General features: G+C 34.5%; 1 protein-coding gene across 16 annotated transcripts in view; it reads left to right on the forward strand.

Moving 5' to 3' along the window:
* Positions 1–12,405, forward strand: part of GPHN (gephyrin) — a 700,118-nt gene that overhangs the window by 593,154 nt on the left and 94,559 nt on the right. The window lies entirely within an intron of this gene.

Genomic DNA, 12,405 nt, shown 5'->3' on the forward strand with positions numbered 1-12,405 from the left:
TTAATATTTCCATTATTTATAGGTACCTCATCATGTTTTCACATTTTCTATATACACGTCTTATTTGCTGTAGTTTATCTTGCAATTTTTAAATTCTGTATCTATTTTGAAGTTCCTTAGTCTATAGAATTACATGAGGATTCAGAATGTATGCAGTGGAAAAAAATGTTTTAAGTTAAAATGGAAAAAAAATAGAAATTTTCTCAGAAGTAATGGCATAAAAGTACCTTATTCCAGTAAAGAAGTATTTCCAATATTTTTAGAAATTACAACTCATCCCTGTCTATTCCTAATGTTTTATTGGTGGAATTATGAAAATTAGTGAAAATGAAAAGAGAAAACCTTAGGTGACAGTAACGGATTTGTCAGTACCAGCAGGGTTATTTTTTTAAGTTTGAGTGGTTCACTTTCCCATTAGAGCACCTAGTGCTGCAAGAATTACCTTTTTGACTGTTTTCTCAAGTAAAGACTTTGCAACTCCTAGGAGGCCATTAGCTCATCCCAAGCAGCAGAGGGTAAGTATCAGGGAAACCCAGTTCTTCCTTTTATTTAATTGTGAGACAAAAGCATAAGAAGAAAATCAGAGACACAAAGATTCTAATCAACAATACTCTTTCTTGTGTGTCTGAATGTGTATAAGAATGTAACTTAGTTGCAATAATCTTTAATACTTTAACTCAATTTTCCAAAAATGGAATTTATTGACTATTGTCTAAAATCTCATTTTCAGTTTCTATAAACTCCTCTTCTGCAGAATCCCAGTCTCCTTGGTTAACTTCCTAAAAAAAAAAAAATACAAACCATTAATATCTTAACATTTGGATATAACAGTGAGTGATTTGGTAATACTGTTGCAACCCTGTGACTATAATGCCTTGCTAATTTCCTTACTTTCATTTTAGCAATACGGAAATAAGCCACCAGTATTTCTTCAAAGTCAGTATCTTAGTTGGCATATTGGTATGTATTTCTTCTTACATCCCATCCAGGAGCTCTGTTTCATCATGCATTTTATTTTGTTTTTTATTTTATAAAATATTTCCTGCATATAAACTTTGTTTTTTTTTAATTAATGGCCACAGTAATATTCTAACACAGGACCAGTCATTGTTGGAAAAAACTTAACAATTATTTTTAGAATACTAAGATCCAGGGTTCAAACAGAAAAGTACGTGGTTCAAAATTATAGGACAGTGACTGAGAAATTACCATTAAAGAAGAATTTAAATTATTGAGACTACAGAGTGAACATTTTCTTTCTTTCTTTGCACAAAATCCTGACCAACAAATTCACCCATTGGACGTAAGTGCTACCCATTTATAAGTGATATCCTACTCATTTGACCAGGGTGTGGCAAGGTTTTCATCATTAAGTACTGAAAAAAGTAAGCATTTGCTCTCAATTGAAGCATTTTCTGTGACCTCAAGGACATTTTAGATATTTTTAAAAATTATTCCTCCTAAAAAAGTACCCCTTTCATGTTAAGTTAAATGCTTTTTATATTTACACAGTTATTTTAAAAGTTTAATGTTTTATACATAGAAATGAATATATGTAACAGAGATGGAAGTTGTAGTGATAAAATAAACATGAAACACCAACCCAACTTAATAACTAATTCATTACCAATTCCATTGCATCTTTTTGTACCACTAAATCATGGCTTAATCATTTCTGGTAATCATAACATTTGTATTTATTCCAAACTCTGTAACCTTACATAAAGCTTATTTTATTTTATGACATAAGAACTGTAATGGTTTCTCTTACTCATCATATTGCCAGATAATGAGCATCTTTAGATGGAAAAAAGTGCACAACACTTTTCAAAGTGCACAACACGGTAGCGCTTTGAGAAAGCTATGTATTTTGTAAGCATAGGAATTTTATTATTCCATTAACACAACTTCTGGAGTAACTAGATTAATGAATGTACTGGTTTTCAATAAAGGAGATCTTAACCCCTAAATGATTTAATCTTTTTCAGTCTACAAATATATAAAGCCTGTAATACATAAGCAAGACCTGCAGTACACTGAAGTTTTGTCTAGTTGGTCTTTCAAATAAAGATGTAAGGAATAAATTATACTGGAATAGACCTGAGGGCATCCGCCATGTTAAATGTTTATTTTAGTATCTCATAAATAGCCGTGAAACTTTCTTTATGAATATTATACATGCATACCTCACTTTATTGACTTTGCAGATATTCCTTTTTTTTTTTTTAACAAATTGAAGGTTTGTGGCAGTCCTACATCGAGCAAGTCTCTTGGCACCATTTTTCCAACAGCATGTGTTCGTTTATGTCACTGTGTCACATTTTGGTAATGCTCACAATAATTCACACTTCGTTATTTTCATATCTCTTACAGTGATCTGTAGTCAGTGATCTTTGTTTTTACTACTGTTATTCAGGGGCACCACAAATTGCACCCATTATAAGATAGCAGACTTAATCGATAAACCTGTGAATTCTGACTGTTTTGCCAATCGGCTGTTCCCCTTTCTCTCTCTCCTTGGGCCTCCCTATTCTCTGAGACACAACAATATTGAAAGTAGGCCATTTAATAACTCTACAATGGCTTCTAAGTATTCAAGTGAAAGGAAAAATTGCATGTCTCTCATTTTAAATCAAAAGCTGGAAGTGATTAAGCTTAGTGAGGAAGGCATATCAAAAGCCAAGAGAGCCAGAAACATAGGCCACTGGTGCTACAACCAAGTTGTGAATGCAAAGGAAAAATTCTTTAAGGAAATTAAAAGTGCAGTAGACCAGCATTCCCTTAAGCCAAAGCCTAATCTAGAGCAAGGCCCTAACTCTGTTCAATTCTGTGAAGGTTGAGAGAGGTGAAAAAGGTATAGAAGAAAAGTTTGAAGCCAGCAGAGGTTGGCTTATGAGCTTTAAGGAAAGAATACATCTCCATAATATAAAAATGCAAGGTGAAGCAGCAAATGTTGACGTAGAAGCAACAGCAAGTTATCCAGAAGATCTATCTAAGGTCACTGATGAAGGTGACTATGCTAAGCAACAGGTTTTCAATGTAGATGAAACAGTCTTATATATTGGAAGAAGATGCCTTCTAGGACTTTCATTGCTATAGAGGAAAAATTAATTCCTGTCTTCAAAGGACAGGCTGATTCTCTTGATAGGGGCTAAAGTAGCTGGTGACTTTAAGTTGAAGCCAATACTCATTGGCCATTCTAAAAATCCTAGTAGCTTTAAGAATTATGCTAAATCTTCCCTGCCTGTGCTCTATAAATGACAAAGCTTGGATGATAGTACATCTTTTTGCAGCTTGGTTTACTGATTATATTAAGTCTTTTCTTGAGACCTATTATTCAGACAAAAAGATTTCTTTCAAAATATAACTATTATTGATATTGCACCTAGTCATCCAAGAGCTCTGATTGGGATATACAAGATTAATGTTGTTTTCATGCATGCTAATACAACATCCACTCTGTAGTCCGTAGATCAAGGAGTAATTTCAATATTCAAGTGTTATTATTTAAGACATACATTTTATAAGGCTATACTTGCCATAGATAGTGATTCCTATAGTGGATCTGAGCAAAGTAAACTGAAAACTTTCTGGAAAGGATTCACCATTCTAGATGTCATTAAGAGCATTTATGATTCACGGGAGGAGGTCAAAATATCAACATTGACAGGAGTTGAAAAGAAGTTGATTCCAACCTTCATCGATGACTTTAAGTAGTTCAATGCTTCAGTGGAAGAGGTAACTACGATGTCATCAAAATAGCAAGGGGACTAGAATTAGAGATCCAACCTGAAGATGTGACTGAATTGCTGCAATCTCATGATGAAACTTGAACAGATAAGGAGTTACTTCCTATGGATGAGTAAAGAAAGGGGCTTCTTAAGATGGAATCTACTAATAAAAATGCTGTGGACATTGTTGGAATGACAACCAAGGATTTAGAATATTACATAAACTTAGTTGGTAAAGTAGCAGCAGGATTTAAGAGGATTGACTCCAATTTTCAAAGAAGTTCTACTGTGGATTAAATGCTGTCAAACAGCATTGCATGTTAGAGATATCTTTCATGAAGGAAAGAGTCAATCAGTACAGCAAACTTCGTTATTGTCTTATTTTAAGAAATTACCACAGCCACCCCAGCCACAAGCAACCACCACCCAGATCAGTCAGCAGCCATCAACATGGAGGCAAGACCCTCCACCAGCGAAAACGTTACAACTAGCTGAAGATTCAGATAACTGTTAGCATTTTCAGCAATAAAGTATTTTTTAAATTAAGGTATGTACATTGTTATTTTCACATAATACTATTTCACACTTAATAGGCTACAGAATAGCATAAACATAACTCTTACATGTACTAGCTAACCAAAAAAATGGTGTAAATCACTGTACTGCAATATTCAGTTTATTGCAGTAGTCTTGAACTAACTCTGCAATATCTCTAAGGTATCCCTGTAATTCACTTTAACATTTTTTTAATGATGTAGAAACTCAAATCTGTACATGCTTCACCTTTCGTAGTAACCCTCTTAATCCTTCACCTTAGTTAATATTGTTCCTACTGATGGTCATTTTAGCAGAGTAGATACATGTTTTGAGATTGCCTTTTCAGCTCTTTTGGTAAGCACAGTGAATACTTGTTATGTGAAAAAAAGATCTTTCAGTAACCTCTCACATAGATTATGTATAATGGTGGCTTTTAAATGTTGCAGCATCAGTGCCGTTACAATGGGCATTAGTAAACTTTTGAAGAATTTATAATCAATAGCAGATGGATTTATGTCCACATTTTATAATTGAAAGTCTTAGGTAGTATCTTTCCCTTTCAGCATTCTATTACCTACCACACTCTTTCTCCACTCTCGATTTATATAAATGATAGATCTTGGTTAGCCAAAGTGATGACAAGGAATCAATTTCCTGGACCACTGAACTTAGAGCTCTCCCTTAACTTTCTAAAAAGCCTCTTAGAGCTAACTACACAGGGAACTTTATAACTGTGGGATTATTTTGATAAGTGACTTTGAGAAATTAGAATGCTTTTCACTCTTATATCAAAAGCCTTTCAGTTGTTCTAACATCTTAACTTGGACAGCAAGAAGAAAGTATAGACAGTCCCTGACTTATGATAGTTTGACTTGTGGGTTTTGTTTTGTTTTGTTTTGTTTTTTTACTTACAGTTGTGTAAAACCATCACAATTTCAATATACTTCAAATTTTGCATTTTGATATTTTTGTGGGCTGTTGATATGTAGTACCTGAGATATTCAACACTTTATTATAAAATAGGCTTTGTGTTAGATGATTCTGCCCAAATATATGTTAATGTAAGCATCCTGAGCACATGTAAGGTTAGGCAAGGCTAGGCTCTGATGTTCACTCTCTTAGCTCTATTTGAATGCATTTTTGACTTGCCACATGTTTTCAACTTAAAATGGGTTTATCAGGGTGTAACCTCATTGTAAATCAAGAAACATCTGTATTATCTGTGTCAGAATAAATGCCCAACCAAACAAATTAACTATTAATTTTTCCCCTTTAGAGAATATATTTGAGCTCAATGCTCACAAATTATGCTCAACTTTAGACATAGTTCCCTGTCTGTATTTTTCTTGTGTGTATGTCCATTGTCAGCCATTTGAATATGTAAAGACTTTTTCTAAAGATACCTCAGGCCAGTCGTCTCAGTTTTAAAAAGCCAGTACTCCAGCTAGTGGGGAATTCATTCATCACTGTTATCATGTGGAAAACTGAATTTTATATGTGTAGTACTAACAACATAAAAAGACTACCCTTTTTGATCCAACCAGACTGCCACTGTTATCTTGCAGCACAAGTAAGCATGGCACACAAAACAATGTATCAGCCAGTCTTTTTCCACTCTTTCTTCTTGTCTACCGCCTGAGATCACTTAATTGTATATATGGCCCAGGGTGCCCAGTGTTACATAGCCTTGCCTTTAAGATTTCTGACACTCTGTAGAATCCATAAATATGCATATGTGTTTATGGTCTTCATCTTCATCAAATTGAAGACATTATTTTACAGAATTTATGCAATACAGTGTGTGGAAGAACGTAGAACAGAATGAACATTATCTAGTCAGACCATGAAAGCAGGACCATAGCTTCTTGGCACACAGCGTAACCTTCAGCAAAATGAAATGCTCACAGCAGTCTGTGAAAAGCTGCAAACTCCCAACATCAAATGTTCCTAAGCAAGCATATTAGTTATATTAATCACCTATTGGGAAAGCCATCTTTTGCTTATTATAAATGGGGCTCTTCCTGGAATGGGGCAACTGGTAAAAGGAAATTTTGCTTATGTTTTTCTGAAATTACATTTTTCAGTAAGCCCTTTGGCTCCCACTGCTTCAGCTGCTCACTGCTGTTTCTCTGCCAAATGCTAAACTTAAAACAGTCATAATATCCAGGTGAGAAGTTACTGCTCCCTGGTTCCCATTTAAGTTTGAAGCCTTAGGATACCTTTCTAAAGTCACAAGCACAAGATTTATCCAACACTACTGCTTAGCTTCTACCTATGGGCAAAGGGAAGGGATGGTTTCACATCTATGTAAGTATCTATACGTATGCAAGAGAGACAGTCCCATGTGGTGAAGTAATTTGCAGTACTATTATATTCTCTTTACGTTCCAAATGGATCATCTGGTTTGACATTGAATGAAGTCTAATACTGATGGGTTGGAAAAGCTAGAAAATTGTTTAATCCTAAACTTTAATGAGAGATGTGGATATCGCAGCTTGCAGAGAGGTATATCTGGCATTTATTCCTTCAAGATTCCTTTTGTATCTGCTGCTGACTGGGAGCCCTTACCATTTTCCACTTGATTGCCTATTTCTGTCCAGATTTTTTTCCCTTCCCTTAAGCTCTCAGACCAAAACTTGAGGTCATGCGTGCTTTTCTCTTTGAGGAGACTTAAATCTTTGCTGACAAGTTGACTTTATACCAACTCCAAAATCAGGACTAATCCACTAGGGATCTAATTAACTTAAATATAGCAACCACTATATATAGTGTGAGTTGAAAATGAAAAGCTGGTTGGTTATATATATTGTAAATTTTATATTAATAATATTAACAAAAGACAAGATGGTATATGTGTGCTATAAATATGACTTTTCTAAATATCACATATAGGAATGAAATATTCTTCTTTAAAACAGCTCTTCTTCTTGCCTTTAAAAAAAACTTATCAAGATATAATTCAAAGTATTCAGTGTTTTTAGTATATTCAGACATGTGTAGCCATCACCACAATTTTAGAAGATATAATTCATATACTATACAATTCAAAGTATTCAGTGTTTTTAGTATACTCAGACATGTGTAGCCATCACCACAATTTTAGAACATTTTCATTAATTCAAAAAGAATGCCTGTCGCTTTTAGCAATCATCCTCCTATCCCCTCATCTTCATATCTAACCCTAAATAAACCACTAGTCTACTTTCTGTTTCTATAAATTTGCCTATTTGGGACATTTCATATAAGTAGGATCATATAATACGTGGTCTTTTGTAACTGGCTTCTTCCACTTAGCTTAATATTTTCAAGATTCATCCATGTTACAGCATGTATCAGTAATTCATTCCTTTTTTGTTGTGGTGGTAAAAACGCGACACAAAATTTATCATCTTAACCATTTTTAAGTTCAGTAATGTTAAGTATATTCATATTTTTGTGAAACAGATCTTCAGAATTGTTTCAACTCACAAATTCAAAACTCTATATCCATTAAATAACTCTTCTTTTACACCTCCCTCTAGCATCTGATAACTATCATTCTACTTTTTTTCTATTAATTTGACTACTTTAATTGTTTATTCATTCACCTATTAATGAACATTTGAGTTGCTTCCACCTCTTGGCTATTGTGAATATGGTTTCTATGAACATGGGTGTGCAAATATCTCTTCAAGACCTTGCTTTTAATTCTTTTGAATACATACCCAGAAGTGGGGTTGTTGGACCATGTGATAGTTCTATTTTTAATTTTTTGAGGAACTTCCATACTATTTTACAAGTGGTGACACCATTTTATAGCCCCACCAGCAGTGCACAAGGCTTTCAGTTTCCTTATTCATGCCAAAACTTTTCTGGGTTTTTTGATGGTAGCTATCCTAATAAGTAAGGTGATGTTCTCATTGTGATTTTGACTTTCATTTTTCTGACAATTACTGATATTGAGCATCTTTTTATATTCTCATTGACTATTTGTATAGCATCTTTGGGAAAATGTCTATTCAAGTCTTTTTTTATTTTAAATTCATGTGATTTGTTTTTTGTTGTTGAGTTGTAAGAGCTCTTTATGTATTCTGGATATTAACTCTTACTAGATATATGATTTGCAATTATTTTCTCTCATTTCATAGGTTGCCTTTTTACTCTGTTGATTGCATTCTTTGATGCACAAAATATTTCTGTTAGATGTAGTCCCATTTGTCTATTTTGCTTTAGTTGCCTATGTTTTTGGTGTCATATGCAAAAAAAAATCATTGCCACGTTGAACGTCACGAACTACTTCCTGTTTTCTTCTAGTTTTATAGCTTTAGGTCTTACATTTAGGTCTTTAATGCAGGTTGAGTTAATTTTCTTTGTTGTTTTTTTCACTGTCTTCTTCTTATTATTAATTTCCATAGGTTATTAGGGAACAGGTGGTGTTTGTTTACATGAGTAAGTTCTTTAGTGGTGATTTGTGAGATTCTGGTGCACCCATCACCCAAGCTGTATACACTGTACCCAATTTGTATTCTTTTATCCCTCACCTGCCTCTGACCCTTTCCCCCAAGTCCCCAAAGTCCACTGTATCATTCTTATGCCTTTGCATCTTCATGGCTTAGCTCCCACTTGTAAGTGAGAACATACAATGTTTAGTTTTTCATTCCTGAATTACTTCACTTGGAATAATGGTCTCCAGTTCCATCCAGGTTGCTGCAAATGCCATTATTTCGTTCCTTTTTTGGCTAAATAGTATTCTGTGATATACATATACCACAATTTCTTTATCCACTCATGGATTGGTGGGCATTTGGGCTGGTTCCATATTTTTGCAATTGCAAGTTGTACTGCTATAAATATGCATGTACAAGTATCTTTTATGTATAATTACTTCTTTTCCTCTAGGTAGATACCCAGTAGTGGGATTGCTGGATCAAATGGTAGTTCTACTTTTAGTTCTTTAAGGAGTCTCCACACAGTTTGCCATAGTGGTTGTACAAGTTTACATTTCTACCAGCAGTGTAAAAGTGTTCCCTTTTCACCACATCCCCACCAACATCTATTATTCTTTTATTTTTTCATTATGGCCATTCTTGCAAGAGTAAGGTGGTATCACATTGTGGTTTTGATTTGCATTTTCCTGATCATTGACGATTTTTTTTATATATTTGTTGGCCATTTGTATATCTTCTTTAGAGAATTGTCTATTCATGTCCTTAGCCCATTTTTTGACAGGATTGTTTTTTCATGCTAATTTGCTTAAGTTCCTTGTAGATTCTAGATATTAGTCCTTTGTCAGATGTGTAAATTGTGAAGATTTTCTCCCACTCTGTGGGTTGTCTGTTTACTTTGCTGATTGTTTCTTTTGCTGTGCGGAAACTTTTTAGATTAATTAAGTCCCACCTATTTATCATTGTTTTTCTTGCATTTGCTTTTGGATTCTTGGTCATGAAGTCTTTGCCTAAGCTAATGTCTAGAAGGGTTTTTCTGATGTTATCTTCTAGAATTTTTATAGTTTAAGTTCTTAGGCTTAAGTCCTTGATCCAACTTGAGTTGATTTTTGCGTAAGGTGAGAGAGGAGGATCCAGTTTCATTCTTCTACATGTGACTTGCCAATTATCCCAGCACCATTTGTTGAATAGGGTGTCCTTTCCCCACTTTATGTTTTTGTTTGCCTTCTCAATGATCAGTTGGCTGTAAGTATTGAGTTTATTTCTGGGTTCTCTATTCTCTTTCATTGGTCTATGTGCCTATTTTTATACCAGTACCATGCCATTTTAGTGACTACGGCCTTACAGTATAGTTTGAAGTCAGGTAGTGTGATGTCTCCAGATTTGTTCTTTTTGCTTAGTCTTGCTTTGGCTGTGTGGGCTCCTTTTTTGGTTTTATATGAATTTTAGGATTGTCTTTTCTAGTTCTGTGAAGAATGATGGTGGTATTTTGATGCAAATTACATTGAATTTGTGCATTGCTTTTGGAAGTGTGGTCATTTTCACAATATTGATTCTACCCACCCATGAGCATGGGATATGTTTCCATTTGTGTCATCTATGATTTCTTTCAGCAGTGTTTTGTAGTTTTCCTTGTAGAGGTATATGGTATAATTTTAAGAGTCCAATTTTATTCTTTTGCATTTGGGTATCTGATTTTCCTAGCACCATTTGTTGAAGAGACTGTCCTTTCCCCATTGAGTGGTCTTGGCACCCTTATCAGAGATCACTTGACTATACACATGAAGGTTTATTTCTAAGTTCTCTATTCTATTCCATTGATCTATATGTCTGTTTATGCCAGTACCATACTGTTTTGATTACTGTGGCTTTGTAATATGTTTTGAAATCAGGAAATATGACTCCTCCAACTTCGTTCTTTTTCACAATTGTTTTGGCTATTTGGAGTCCCTTGAGATTGCATATAAATTTCAGGATGAGCTTTTCTGTTTTTATAAAAAACATCCTTGGGATTTTGATAGGATTGAACTTAATTTGTAGATTGCTTTGGGTAGTATGAACATTAACAATATGAACACAGGCTGTCTTTCCATTTACTTGTCTCTGTTATTTCTTTCAGCAATGTTTAGTAGTTTTCAGAAATACATCATTTCTTTTTATGGCTATGTAATGTTTCATTGTATAAGATATACCACAGATATATCACAGTTTGTTCGTTGATGGATATTTAGGTTTCCATCTTTTGGCTATTATGAAAAATGATGTTAAAAATAATTATGCTCAAGTTTTTGTGTGGCATTTGTTTTCACTTCTTTTCAGTTTACCCTTGGTTTTTAAGAAGAATCGAACTTAAATAAAAGTACAAACTGCTCTGGAAGTCCAGAATAGAAAAAGACATTTTGAGTAAGACCTATATTTTTGCTTTGAGTAGACAGAAAGGAAATAAAAATTGCATTTTTTTCAAAAGCTTGAGGAACCACATACACCAACGTGAGACCTCTTACATGTCAATTTTGCAAACAGTTGCTAACTCATTGATAGTATTTGGATCTATGCCCCCGCCCTCCAAATCTCACGTTGAAATGTAACTCCCAGTGCTGGAGGTGGGGCCTAGTGGCAGGTTACTGGAGCTGTGCTGTCATCATGATAGTGAATTCTCTTGAGATCTGGTTGTTTAAAAGTGTGTGCCACCTGCCCCCTCTCTCTCTTGCTCCTTCTCTGGCCATGTGAAGTGCCACTCTCCCTTTGTCTTCTGCCATGATTGTAAGTTTCCTGAGGCCTCCCCAGAAGAAAAAGCCACTCTGCTTCCTGTACAGCCGACAGAACTGTGAGCCAGTTAAACCTCTTATCTTTATAAATTACCCAGTCACAGTATTTCTTCATAGCAGTGCAAGAACAGACTAATACACTGATATATTACAATTGAATATATAGTTGACAAAAAATATATACATGAGTAGTATTCAGAGTGGCAATGATCAAGGAGAACTTACTATCTTGAATGAAGTCTTGATATAGATAATGAATGTAGACTGGCAACAAAAAGGAAAATAACAGTCTGGGTTTAGGGAAGCCTTGACCATATGCATGGAGGTGAGCAAGTATATACAGAAACATGACTTGGCTAGAGAGAGGGGTACAGCTTCAAAGAAATGAGATTAGAGATTAGCAAAATATCCTTCTCTATTTTATATCCTCTTTGGTCGAAGCTGGTTGTATTTGATTGATATGACCTTTTTCTCTACTTATCTGATATTTTCTCATAGTCATAATCATTAATGCACTCATTCATTGACTCAGTCATTCAAACAGTTACTGAGTGCCTTTTACATACCAAACACTGTGCTTGATACTAGGGTTACAAAGATGAATGATATATACTGTGACAACAAAGAATTCAAAGCCTGATGCAGAAGTCAACACAATTTCACAAACAGCCACAATACAATATGAAAAGTGTGCAAAAATAGATGGTTACAAATCTTATGCAAATATTAAGAGTAAATATAGTCCCTCCAACCAATTATCTGTTTTATCACCAAAGAAGTTCCGAAAAGACAGATCTCATTGCCTTTCAAGAGACTTAAATTATGCTAATAAATTAACTTGAAGTCATTAGTCTGCTTAAAAATCCCTCATTGGATTCCCATTTTTACAAAATTAGGTTTAAACTCCCTTGATCCTGTTTCATGTGTCTAAAATGCCCGCCTCTC

Source organism: Nomascus leucogenys, chromosome 1a (assembly GCF_006542625.1).
Source record: "Nomascus leucogenys isolate Asia chromosome 1a, Asia_NLE_v1, whole genome shotgun sequence".
NCBI lineage: Eukaryota > Metazoa > Chordata > Mammalia > Primates > Hylobatidae > Nomascus > Nomascus leucogenys.